General features: G+C 33.8%; 1 protein-coding gene across 1 annotated transcript in view; it reads right to left on the minus strand.

Moving 5' to 3' along the window:
* Positions 1 to 14,802, minus strand: part of RNF213 (ring finger protein 213) — a gene marked incomplete in the record, with an annotated part of 2,890,576 nt that overhangs the window by 205,498 nt on the left and 2,670,276 nt on the right.

Here is a 14,802-nt window from a genome sequence, read left to right on the forward strand (position 1 = left end):
TCTGCTTCACAGCAGGTCTTGGGAAAAAAAAATCTTCCTTTTTAAACAGATAAGTGTTTGTATACATGAAGGTGCATGTAGACCCTTGCTGAAAAGGGAAAGGAAGATTTGTAAAATAACTTTGCACATTACCTTTAACATTTCATATAATGGACTTGGGGTGGGAGTCTTTTGTAAGTTAAGGGGTGGCTATTTTTGGGAGTGGGATGATGATAGAGTGCTTGAAATCTAAAGGTATGAGTTTTGTAGTTAGAAAAAGGTGAAATTTAGATATAAGGGGTTTGGCTATTTTATTGGTAACTGTTCTGAGGAAAGGTGGGATGGAATGTATTAAATTCAGCAACTGGTGTGATCAGTTTATATATATATATATATATATATATATATATATATATATATATATACATAGTTCCTGTTCAGAAAGTCGACTTATCGTAACGTTAACATGCATAACAGGGAGACGACAACAGCTAATGCTTAAAACAGCAAACTCCCAAAATGGCGACTATTGCCTTCGGGAAACTAACCACTTGGCCACCACTGATGAACTTTGTCCTTTTCTCCATTGTAGTGTCATCTCGGAGTTAGTATATTTACGTAGGGGTGGTGTAGGGGGTGCAGTCTCCCCCACATGAGGAGGGGTTCTTTATGCAATATATTTTCCCCACTACAGTAGGTTTAATTTATGTATTACGCTGTTTTCCAGGAAACTAACCACTTGGCAACCACTGACGAAAACAACATGATACGTACATTAAACCCACCGGAGTGGAAAAACAATATAATACATAAATAAAATGCATAGGAGTGGGGGGCTTCACCTCCCCCATGTGTTGGAAGTTATTCTAGTTGTCTTTCTATATGAAAGGTATATCTGGTGCAGTTCACTGTTGGATAGGTGGATGGGTTTTGTTTCCAGGTTCTTCAAGCTGCATCTCTTTGTTTCATCAGTTTTTTTTTTGTTTTTTTTTATTTCTCCACTAAATATTTTTTTTTATTATTTCAAATAAGATGTCTTAAGAAACATTACATGAAATAAAGATAAATAACATATGGCATCTCCAACATTGATCTTCAATAGAATACATTTTGGCTAGCCTAATTGGTGTATAGAAACTTCTGTGTATATATCTCCAAGTGAATAATTGCCAGTACTTTGATAATGTAGAAAATTTGGAAGATTTTAGAGTATTACTTTTTTCTTCTTCAATTGGAGGATGGTTGTTTATTAAAGTATAATAATCCCAGTATGGTTTTTCTAACAATTTTATAGATATTAGACAAATAACCTGTACCCTGATAAGGTTGTTTTGTGATAAGAATAGGGTATTCAATAAGTTTTGTAGCTTCATGTCTAACTGAATGTTGCATCTGTTCTATTTTATTTATAAGAAAATGTCTTAGATTTTGTAAAAGCAACCAGTAGTCTTTATTTATATTATAATTGTAAGTTATCTGTTCATTTGTTAGTATTTTTCCTTTCTCTATAAGTTGATGCCAAAAGAATACTGCTTTTTTCTTGAGTATATTCATTTTAGAGACTTGGGATGTATCTAGAATATTGGGTGTAAAAGCTATAGGGAAAATAAGAAAAATCCAAGAATTAATATTTGGTATTTTGTTTATATATGTTTTGAACATTGAAAGTGTGGAGCTTATATAGTTATATGGCAATTTATTAATATTATTCCTTTTCCCTAAAAAATAATCTTTTAACATCCATATAAGGGGTGATGATATTACTGTTAAGTTGTCTTGTATGTGATTGTAATTGCTTTCTATGTAAATCTGCTCATGGGCTTGTTTCCATATAGGTGTGTATGAATTATTTAACCATAGTGTTATATTTTTAACAACAGATGAGGTAATATATAAATCAATATCCAGTAAATTAATTCCACCGTCTTCCCAATCTGGTAAATGTTTATTTAAGGCTATACGGGGTTTATTTGGAAACCACAGAAAATTTAAAATTAGTTTATTGTATCTTTGAATAATATATTTGGGAGGTGGCAATGAAAAATGTTGTATTAAGTATAATATTTTGGGAAATATGATTACTTTAATAAGATATAATCTGTCTGCTGTTGAAAATATGTATTTATTCCAGTAACCAATTGTTTGTTCTATTTTGTCTAGTATTTTATTATAGTTAAATATTACAAAATCTGTTAATTCATTGAGTAGATTTATTCCCAGATATAATAATTTTCTGTTACTATATATTTGGAAAATCTTTTATTTATATATATTTTTTACAATTACAGGGCATAATTTTAGTTTTGTTTTCATTAAATTTTAAGCCCGAAATATTTTGAAATGTATTCATGGTGTTAAACAGAACATTCAAAGACTCACTGGCATCTGAGAGAGTTAATATTATGTCATCAGCGAAGATTTGGATTTTAAGGTTTAACATTTTATTAATACAAATCCCTTTATGTTATTGTTTGATCTGATTTGATTTGCAAAGGGTTCTATGAGTAATGCAAATATCAATGGTGATAAAGGGCAACCTTGTTTAGTTCCCTTTTTGATTGTTATAGGGCCTGATCTATGCAATCCTAGTTTAACATATGCAGTAGATTTTTCATATAGTATTTGGATAAGATTATTAAAATTAGAAGGAAAGTTATATTCTTTTAAAACTAGTGAAAGAAAGTTCCAGTTAACCGAATCAAAAGCTTTATTAATATCTAATGAGATTACATTTAAATCTAGGACTTTATGTTTGCTATAGTATATTAATGTTAGTATTCTTTTAATATTATCTGAAGTATTTCTTCCTTTAATAAAGCCTGTTTGATCTTTGTGAATTAAGAAAGGAAGAAAGTGTTTGATCCTATCTGTGTATATAGCCATAAACATCTTATAGTCTATATTGAGTAATGACATTGGCCTATATGAGGAGCACTGCTTCTCATCTTTATCTGGTTTGATAATTGGGGATATCAATGAATATTTCCAAGAGGGTGGTATGTTCAAATCTTTCTTGGCTATATCATATACTTTTAATAGTAAGGATATGGCTTGATTGGGTATTAATTTATACATTTCTGGTAGCATATTGTCTGGGCCAGGTGCTTTATTTGTCTTGAGCTTTTTAATTTGTGATTTTAATTCTGTCATATTGATTGGTTTGTTTATAATGTCTATTTGTTCTTGTGTTAATTTAATATGAATATTATTTTCTAAGTATTTTTTATATCCTTAGCAGGTGTATCTTGAGTGTTTATGGAATTATCAATGTTAAATTGGAGTCTGAATGCTTCTAAAATATTTAGTTCCGTAACTCTTTTGTTAGTATTAGGAATAAATATTTCTTTTATTTGCTTAGAGTTAATTATTTTTGTTGTTGTATTAGCTAAGTGTCTCAGGTGTGCTGAATTAGTAGAGTATGAGTTTATTTTTATCTTTTCTTAGTTAATCATAATCTTATGATGTAACAATTCTGCATACTTCTTATTGATTTGTGTAAGCTCTTGAACTTGAGTAGTATTATCCTTTTGTATTTCCAGTTTCAATTTATCTGCTTTGTTTTGTAAGTCTAGCATATCTTTATTCCATAACGTCCTTTTTATTTATGTACCAGGATAATATTTTCCCATATGTAACTGCTTTTAACGAATCCCAGATATATATTTCTGAAATATCTTCTGTGTAGTTTATTTCTAGAAAGTTTTTGATTGTTTCTTCATAAAATTATTTGAAATCTGTCAATTTTGTGATATAGGAAGGTATCCTACTAATGGGATTTGAATAAAAAGGTGTAAGCTCTATCTCAAAGACTATGGCATTATGATCAGATAAGGGACAATTTATAATTTTTACTTTGTCAAGTTTTGTTATTAGGTCATTGGCAACATATATTCTATCAATTCTAGAGTTAGTTTTATATCTATGAGAATAAAATGTGAAGATTAGTGAGTCTGGTTCTGCAAATTAATTTATATCTTTTAAATATAATGTATCTATACATTTTAATAGTGCTTTAGATATAGGTTGTTTTCTTCTTTTAGATTTAGAATCTGTATCTTTTTCATTCATTATACTGTTGAAGTCTCCTGCCAATATCAGGCTACCCTTAGTTAAATGAATTATCGCTTCAAAGTGCAGTTTAACTGTTCTTAATCCTAGTCCTGGGATCCAATATAGATTTACTAACGTATAGATTCTCTTATGTAATTCTACTGAAGCTAGACAAAACATACCTGATGCATCTTGATGAGTAGTAATTATTTTAGGTGTTATAGTTGAGTTGCGAAGTAGTACAGCTACTCCTCTTTTTTGTTTTATATTGAGAGTTTATTAGTACTGTGTAATTATTAATATTTAAGTTGTTTATATCCCTATCTAATAAGTGTGTCTCTTGTAAGAAGACTATTTGTGGTTTATGTAAGTTTATGTACTTGAATAGGCTTCTCCTTTTATTACTATTATTTAGACCATTAACATTTATGGATAAACATTTCATTTCCTAGTTTTGAGTTTTATATGTGAGTTTATGTAAATATCGTTTATTCTTAGTTCCATCTTGGATACAGAATTCAAAAAGTTTTTCTTGTATGGTTTTTGCTTGTTTTTGTGTGACACCAAAGTGATAAAATAATAAAAAAAAAAAAAACAAAGAACTTCCAAACTTGGAATTCTTAAATTCCCTATCACTATGAGGTAATATACCTCTGTTTGATAACCAAACTTTCTACCCTCACAAATAATATTTGGATCAGTTTCTCTTATCCTCTTAGTTTTTAAATAAAGATAATTGAATAATATATTAAGATAATCTAATCAGCTAAAATATATAACTATATTCTTTACTCTTATCTTATTGTAATTCAATAATACTTATTTCTAATCAGGTTTCAAAAAGGCACAAATATTTAGATTAAGGTAGTATAATTTCAAAATAGTGTAGGGTATTAATAAACATTTTCTCATGTTAAAATCTATAACTGTATGTTGCAGACATCTGTTGAAAACTATTTACTGACATTACTGTACAATACAATACCAATGCTGTGTAAATGTTTTTACACTACTCAAGTCCAAAACCAGTGTTTAGATTAGTATTTGCAAAGTCACATTAGAATAAAAACATGAATAGTTCTGAAATCACATCATATTTCATGTTTAACATAAACTGAAATGCAATACAATGTACAAGTATATTAATATTTCTTCAGTGGACATTAAATATGTTCCTCTGATTGCATTTTTCAGCTTTTCAAAGACGATGCCCATGGCTGGAGACAACAAGATCAAAATGTAGACGTCTCCCTTATCTAAGAGACTAGTTATAATGTTGTTACTTGATTGTTTTGTTGTTAACACTTTTATCAACTTTCAGTGGGACTTTGTGTAATCAAAAAGACACAGTACAGAGGTAAAACTACAGTGCACTTGACCATATTTTCAAAGCAAACATCTATGTATATCACATATTAACTCTTACAGCTTAGACTGACACTTAACCAGTGAGTTTATCTGCTGACAATAAGTGCTGGAGATATAATTTTGGCTTACTTAACACCAGTAATTTAATCTTATGATTGAATAAAATTTTAGAATTAAACATCAGCAGCTTCTCATTATAGTATTTAAAAAGTATACTTGAGAACATATCAAAATAATGGAAGCTGCTAAGATTTAAACTATTATGTATGAAAATGTTGCAGGTTAAAATTCCTAACCCACTTTGCAGTAAATGGACAAAATGTATTTAAACTATGGGGTAATACCTTTATTAAGTCAGAAAGGTGATTAAGAAGCTTGTTTTTCCTCTAACATCAGAGGATAGCTATAGTGATCTATGCACTGCAAGAGTATTATTTATCCTGGTAATTGCTTTATGACTGTATATAGAAATATTTAATTCAAATAATTAACTGACATTACAACAATGTTTCTCAGAAAAAGTTATTTTACAGTTAATGACTAGATAGAACGCATCATTGAGAGGATACACTTATCAAATGTCAAGTGCTTTAGCTATAATATAAGTGCCTCCTCGAATTAATCCCTGGTGAATTTACTGCTTACTAAACTTGCAGACTAATATTGGTGTCTTTTCATGTAGTCATATTGAAACGTGAAAATACAGGTCTGCTGATCAGGAACAATCAGGCTCTCACCTGCTAGACAATGCTATACATTTGTCTGCAGAAAGGTTTGAGAATTACGGTTGCATTGTCAAGCATTTTTGTTTACACTAACAGTAACATGATATACCCACATACACTAGTATTGTGTCATTCTTGGTAATGCAAAAAGCCAGGTAATATTATAAGAAGGGTGTAGCCACAGCCAGGTAATATAATAAGAAGAGTACAGCCGCAGTCATTACTCAGATGAGTAAATGGGAACAGCATGAGCCATCTAAGGAAGGATAGCTCACTGAGCACCTGCCACAATGTATGTTCACAATGCATGGTAACTTAGTAATAAATTAGGGTGTGGGCTAAGCCTCTCCCTCTGCTACTCAAATTGGATTCAATACAATATGTGTGTAGAACACAGATGCTTTGACAAAGTTCAAACCTATATGGGATATAAATATTGTATAGTTGACACATTGGGTTAAATCTTCTGTTGTTATGTTACTTATTATAGTTGTTTATATGATTATTGCTTTTACTTTAGCTAGTATATCGTACTGTTATTTTAATGTTTGATTTGCTAAATGTACATTTAACCTTCTTGTTGCATCCCATTTGTCCACTTGAGGGCATATTTTGGCAGCAGGACACTAGTAGTATCAGTGTGGCAAATGGCAATTTTCCTTAAAATAAACCTGCCCGTTGCTTGACAGTTACTAGTTTCTTTAGAGACTTTGTAAAATGAGCAGTGATTCTATTTGCTGATGATTAATTTCTGCTCTTTAAACTCTGCTGTACAAAACATAGTAAGGGATAGCTAAAATGTCTGGAAAACTAAACAGATAGAAAGACAAGCAGACATATGTCCTTATCTGTCAAGGTGCTAGAAGACATCAGAAGCCATAAGCTGAAAGTGCTTCAAAAAATAGATCTGTGTATATTTAGATGAACCGAATATATTATTTACGTTTCATTAGAAGGAATTTAGGTTCCTGTATCTTTAAAAGTGAACCTAGCTTATTTCCTGACTAGACGTCAATTAGAAAAGAGTCAGGGGATGACATACACAAGTAAATACGACAAGCAATAATGAACTTGAGTTTCTAGTAATATTTGTGACTGTTAAATTGTCTCGAGAACCAAGCGGGAAAAGGCGTGTGTTTTTTCTTTTTTTTCCCTTCTCTTACTTTGTGACAAAATCATGTAGTGTGCACGCGAGCACTCTCGTCTGCAGAGTAGTGTTCACATCTATCAAACTTTGCATTTTAAACATGCTATGCCTTATTTCTTTACAAAAGAAAAGACAACAGGATATCTAAGCTACTTATAATTATCTCTCAACTCCGGAAGTCCGGAGCCATAACACACTTGACTCATAGCCGCAAAATCACTCACAACATATTTTTTCACTGTACTATATCAATATGTGCATATGGGTCAAAGGCAGAACATCTTTTAAGGTTATTTAAAGTAGTCTTATGATACATATAAACTGAAATACTTCATTTCAAAAACAACACATTTCCGCCCAGCATTACTGTTTATCCAAACAGGGACATTTTTAACTTATAGAAAGAAATGTTGTCAGGGATGTAACGGATAATAAGTTATATAGCAGCTATTACTATACCTATTAAGCAATATAACTATACACTGATTAAAGTATTATAAGTTAATGAAGACTTTATAAAAAGAAGAGAAAAATAAAAAAAAAAATATTTGAGAACATTATTATGTGTTGATTACTCTGATTAAGAATATGAAAATAATAGATGGATAATAATGAAAAATAGAGTAATGTTTAAATTATGCTTAGTATATTAATGTGATTTGAGATAAATGTATTTAAATTTATGCTAATTTTGACATTTAAAGTATAATTGAAAACAGTACCTGTTTCGGTGTAACTTGAAGACAGTAAGAACTTTTATTTTGTTGTTAGTATTATTATTTAAATTTTTGCAGAATATAAGATATGTAAGATTATTTGCCCTTTAGTTTTTTTTTTCTTTTGCTCAATGGTTTTCCAGTTATTTACTTCATTTCTTTTCGGTGTACTTACTGTCCAGTCCATAGATTCTTCATGTGTTAGGATGTTGCTGTTGGTAAGGTATTTTATTGCTGAATCTACTGTTTCGAAGACTTTTATTCCATTTGGTAGAAAAACTCTCAGTCTTGCTGGGAATAAAAGATGCACTTTCAATTGCTTCTTCTTCAAGGTTTTTATTATTGGTAGAAATTCTTTTCTTTTTGAAACTACCTTTGTAGAATAATTATTGTCAAATCTTATTAATGAATCATTGTATTTGATGTTTGCCCAAGCATTTCTTAATATAAAGATCGTTATCTTGTGTACAAAAAAGTCTCACAATTATGGATCTCGGCTTGTTCTTACTTGGAGAAGAAGTATTTCCAGAAGCTGCTAGTGATCTATGCGCACATTCTATACCATTTGAAAGAGCTTCAGGTATTTTTGTTACATCTGGTATCCAGGTGGTAAGAAAGTTTATCATATTGTCCCCTTCAGATTTTTCTGGTAGATCATATATTCTAATATTATTTCTTCTTGTTCGATTTTCCGTATCATCAAACTTTTCTAGTAAATATGTGTTCTGTTGAAGTAAGAATTCAGTTTGTTGATCTTCTATTTGGACTCTAGTCTCAATGTCATTTAATGACTGTTCAATAAGTGATATCTGTCCTTTCTGCTGAGTAAACATTTCTTGAAGCTGTTCTAGTTGTTATGAGCACGTTTCTTTAAAAGTATCTATTTTATTGTCCATCTTGTCAATTTTTTTTGTAAGTTCCTGTATATTTGTAATGTGAGATTGCAGGTCTTTTTTGAGAGAAGAGTCTTGTGCTGAATTCCTTAGATGACACATGCTGTGAAGCTGATATTAGTGCTGATTTTCCAGTAATTAATTTGACAGGAATTATTTAAGTTCTGACAATAAGATTTTTCTTATAGATGCTCAAAGTTATTGGAAATAAGTTAGCAATAAATATATCTTCAGATTAAATATTATTTTGTAAAATTCCTGTCAGGAATTGTATTGAGATAAGAGCTGAAATGAAGTGCAGCTATCAGTTCAGCATCCTAGCCACAACCCCCCCCCCCCATTTCATCAGTTTTTTGATGTCCTGCGTGAGCCATGGGCAAATATGTTATCTTAATCTTCAGCATTTTAAAGGTAAAACTGATTTCTATATTTGGCGATAGGGTGTTGCTAAGAAGTTATAGTGCTCTAAAGGGTCAGTGGTGTTGTATAGTGGCATCTAGTTGCTTGATTTAACACATACGTGGTGTGGAATTTCACACCTACAGAAGCCTACACACACCTTACATTTCAGAGCATTTTCTGAAAAATAAACTTAAGCATAAGATGCACAACATAAATATTTTGTGAAAAATAAATTATTAAAACTGTACAAATAGCAATATCAGTAAGAAGTATTCTTTGCAGGGATAATAGTCAATGCATTCAGTCTTTTCCATAAATACTGTAATATATTATAATGCATACAACCACAAATTATAATTTTGTTAAACTTACACAAACTGTCATATCCTGGAAGCTGTACTACTTATATATTATTACCATATCTCTCAACTTCTTGTAGCAAGAAATCTGGACAAAGCCATAAATTATGGAGGGAAAAAGGCCCAAAAATCGCAACCGTTTTTAATTACTGCTCTTACACACTTAGAAAGTTGACAGAATAACAGGTTTTGCATTAGCACAAATTTTCTAAATATAAGAAGTCTGAAACTCAAAAGTATGCCATTATTTTCTGACTTTAATCCTCAATGATTTGCCAGAGACTTACCAGAAAGCCAAAATTTTATGAGGAACACACCAAAAATATGAGACAAAACTCTGGACTTTCTGTGAAAATCTGGACAGTTGAGAGGTATTATTAGAACATTTTTGTTAAACAGATATAAACTTTCACATGACAACCAGAAATTCCTCTATGAGTGCATGTTTATTGAGATGTTTACAGAAATATGAAAAACATATGCATAATTGTATAATTAGCAATACAAATAAAATTGAATATGACTAAAGATGTGCAACTTACACTACTTAATACTATGAATATCAAACGCAGCTTTCTCCAAGAATATTTGAAGTTTCACCTGATCTCATGCAGTAGTCTGTAAGTCGCTTGGTTTTTGAAGTATTAAGTTTGTTGTTTGTCTTTCGGCTTAAGTATTAAGTACAAAAGGAAATATTGTATATTTTGTCAACGGCTAACAAACACCTAGCAATATCTCAGATACAGTGTGATACAAATGGACATTGACAATGAAATTTAATGTCTCCCACCATGGCATTTCACATCATGCCTCTCAATGACAGGTAGGGCTGTCATTTATGAAAATATGAACATAAATAAGAAGATATAAATAATAACTGACAAGTTAATTGATTACTTTCTCTAGTGAAGAGTTTCATAGATTAACAATCTTAGTCTTTTCTTTTTTAATAAATCTTTGCACTTTCTAATACTGCCTATTGAAGCCGCGGTGGTGCAGCAGTAGCGTTGTCACCTCACAGCAATAGGCTCTCCCATTCGATTCTTGGCTGAAGCACCTTCTGTGTGGATTCTGCATGTCCTACCCATCGTAGAGTGGCATTCAAAAGACATGCGTAAATGGGCGTGCCTTCGTTGAAGATTCGGCGTCGAGCTAGCACCTCGGCACCGTAAAAATCTACTGCCAATCATTAGTGGACCGGAGTTCCGCTATGTTGACCCCTAACCGGGAAAAGCTGAAAGAAGAAGAACAACAACAACTTTCTAATACTGCCTATTATGACATGATAGGTCATTTGCTTAAAGTCGTCAGGCCCAAAGAAAGGTCTGGACGCCCTAAGAAAGTATGGGTGTGAATTGGAAATATACAAAAATGGGGTTATACATTTGAGTGAGTTAAGTGTGAGGCTTAGAATATCAATCTTATTTTCTGGGAAGAATCTGTCAGTTACTTTTTGTGATGGAAGTTTTGGAGTTCTGAATGACCATGAGGAAACGATAGGGCAGTGGTTGCTGATATTAATAAGAATACCAAGCCCTGTACATTTCTGTTAGAGGTTAGTTATTATTACGTCTAGAGCAGAGCCATTCTTTTTTGAACTCTAAGAGCTCTGAGATCAGTGCACCTCACAAGAAAGAGGAAGACGGGTATTACATTGCCTGTTAATGATTCCTGTCTCTCTGAGATACAACAACCACATTTAAGAATAACGTCTGGCAGGGGGTTGCCCCCCCCCTTACAAAACCTACTTCATTTATCATACTTCCTCATAAGTCGGGCAGTTTAAGTACATGCACTACAAGGATATAGATTGCAGTTTGTTAACTTTTGTGATCAGGCTAGTGTAATGCAACGCATATGCAGTAGATAAATTCCCCCTAGGCACACGTGCTTTAATGGTTTCCAACTTTACTGCTGAAATAGGTTTTGAATGCCCCTCTCTCTAGTCATTAGATCCTTGGGCAAGCATTCAAGACCAAATTGCTGAAACTATAAAAACTCAATTAGGAGTCTGCACAAGAACTGTAGCATTACAAGAATGCTTCTAATATAGGCTCCAAGAAATTGTGAAAGGGGGACCTCAGAAAAACGCAGTTTGAGCAGCAGCATGCTTTTCAGCAGCAAAGTAGACCAGGAAGGTAAACCCCTTCCTAAAATAAAGGAACCTGAGACCTAGCCTCCTCGCTTCCTACCAGATGGTTTGAAAGTTTGCAGATTAGTCCTTTCTACACTACTCAGCAGTATTAAAAGTGCCTTCACTCTTCATGCTAACCAATGGAAAACCATAGCATCAAACCTTTGAGTCCTTCATCTCTTTGACCAGCAAGATTACACACTTTGCAGTCTCTACCCATTCCAGCTATTCTTCATCATTTCTTTACTGCACGGAACAGCTGACTACTAGGGAAGTAGATAAAACCTTCTTCTACCTCATCTGGAATGGAGCCACAGAAGGTGTGGTAGAGGTTTTTACTGTAGAGTATTACTTTCACTTCTTTCTGGATTTCAAGCAATCAGGGGGTCTTAAGAGCTAAAAGCACCTAAGCAGGCATATTGTGTATAGGAAACTAATGGTGCTACCAATACATTCACTACTGCATCTGTGCTAAAGTGGAACTATTAATTCTGCTCCTTAGACATACAAAGCATGGGGTTTCACCTTATGATTTCATCAAGTCAACTAAAAATTCCTCAGGGGAATCTTTTTTTTTCTGGAATTTGAATAGTCTTGTATACCTCATGCCTTTTACTAAGTCCTGAGCAATTAATCAGCTACAGTTTGTGGCACTGATGTATATATCATTTCATGCCTTCATCAGGTCAGCAATTTCAGAATTGTGCCATATTCCCTTGCAGGATATTGTGTTCCTGGTTCTCATCACAGACTCAATCCAAGGTGGAGTATTTTTTCCAGCTCTCGCTTGGCATAATGGTTAAAGTCTTTGCCTTTCAAAAACAAGGTACATGGCTTAATTCCAAACTCCAGCCAGTGCCTCTGTGGAGTTTGCATGTTCTCCAAATGTTTCTGTGGGGTTCCTCTCACCTCCAAAAAACATGCTGAATGTTTATACCTCAAAATCCCAAAACATCCTGAGCTCTTACACCTCACACTTGAGAGGCATGCCAACAGAGTATACCCAAAATTGAACTAAGACATGGGCAGCAGCAGTACAGACTCTAGGTGGTACTTGAGGAAGAAGACTTGTGTGGATCAACTGTTTTAGGCATCAACTATGGTGTGCTTTATCCTCTAAAAAGGAGAACATGAATCACAGACAGTGCATTATGCCAGAGCTAGCAACCTGACAATGTAAAAATTGGCTCTAAGTGATTTATCCATGTTGATGTTTAATGTCACAAAAATAAGCATGAGGGGTTTGTCAGTGATAAAGCAGATGAAGACCCAGCCTACTCTGACCTATGTCAGGAACCCTTGCTTACAGTGGGAGGCATCTGTGTGTATGCCTGCCATAAAGCCCATCAGCCATGGGTCAATAAGCTGTTAGTCAGCTGGGGTTCCTCAAGACTGCCACAGTGAATATAGGTTCAATGACAAGACACAGTTTGGAAGTACATGACAATGATAAGGAGGAGAATAGACAAGGTGATGAGCAGTGCAGCAAAGCCACTTGGCTTGAAATCAATAGTCTACTACTCAAGAGACCGACCTTGTGAAAATAAATCTGAGGAAACAGTACTGGAAGAAGTAATGACCTATCATATGTAATGAAGGAATTTCCCCTCAAGAGTCTGAAAAGCCTAGACTCTGTCGTTTCTTTATGCAGTGATTCCACAATGACTGGGACTCAGTTTAGGATGAAACGGGAAAACTGAACAATATATATGATGAACTTATTGTTTTTCAACACCAGTGTGGAAGCAGAATAAAATATCTTTTTTCCAAGATCCAAAACTCCCTGTGGGCATATTTTCCTTTTCATATAATAGTTGTTTTTCCTTTAAAAAAAGCCTGGTGAGGGGCTTTCTAAGATGGCTGCACAGTGGTCAACAGCTTAACTTCAGGTCTTCCTGTGTGAAAAAAGAAAATGATAGATAAGGGCCAGCAATTCTTCCAGTTTTAGTAAAATTCAGTTACTGGCTGTAAGTACACTGGCCTGGATGCCAGCAAAGAAAAAAAAGCAGGTTCCTTCACGAAATCGAAGGTTGTGAATGCCAAACACCAGAAGGCCGAACTTGGTAGTTCGAAAATTGAGAATGTCAAAGCCACGGAAACCCGAATTTTTTCCCAGGGAAAGAATTCAGTTGGCCATTTCTGTGGCTTCGGCATTTTTGGACCGGGTCAAGGTAAGTGTAGGAATGGGTAGCGATGGACTTTAGGGTTAGGGCGCGGGTCAGGTAAGTGTGCGATAGTGACGGACTTTGGGGTTAGGGCGCAGGTCAGGTAAGTGTGCGGTAGTGACAGACTTTAGGGTTAGGGGGCGGGTCAGGTAAGTGTGCGGTAGTGACGGACTTTAGGGTTAGGGGGCGGGTCAGGTAAGTGTGCGGTAGTGACGGACTTTAGGGTTTGGGCTGGGTTAAGGATAGTGCATAGATAGTGGAGTATGTTAGGTTTAGTGTGGGTTTTGAAGGTGTTTGGTGTGATTGTGTTATGTGTGTGTTTTTCAGAACAGTGAATTTTTTCCCTGGGAAAAAATTTGCTGTTTGGAAGTGTCAATGTTATCCGAATTCGATCTTCCAAGTTCGAACTTATGGTGTTCGACATTTTGAAAGTTTGATTTCGTGATATAGACCCAAAAAAAACTTAGGCTGAAAGAAAATCAGCTAGAAAAGGTAAGAGAAAACACAGAATGGGAAGAATCCTGCAGCTGTTCAGCAAAAAACAGTTCAAGCTCCAGCTTTGGTACAAGAGATGGTTTCCAGTAATTGAGAGGAATAAGTCAAATGTGCTCAAATAACACAAGGCTTGAAAAAAGGAAGAAGTTTTAAACACCAAATTCTCAGATGAACTGAATAAACTGCAAGGATCAGGGGTTGTAATGAAGAAAAGGCTCACAGAATATAAGACTGCTCAAGAACAGCTGCTTCAAAAAATGGTAGTTAGAGCACACAGAGACAATCTGAGATGTTATGCTCTACTAGAGAAACTGGAAGGAACACACTGTATTCATTTTACAAAAGCAAATATAAATAACTGGACTGGTA

This window comes from Protopterus annectens, chromosome 4.part0, assembly GCF_019279795.1.
Source record: "Protopterus annectens isolate FY-2018-M chromosome 4.part0, PAN1.0, whole genome shotgun sequence".
Classification (NCBI taxonomy): domain Eukaryota; kingdom Metazoa; phylum Chordata; order Ceratodontiformes; family Protopteridae; genus Protopterus; species Protopterus annectens.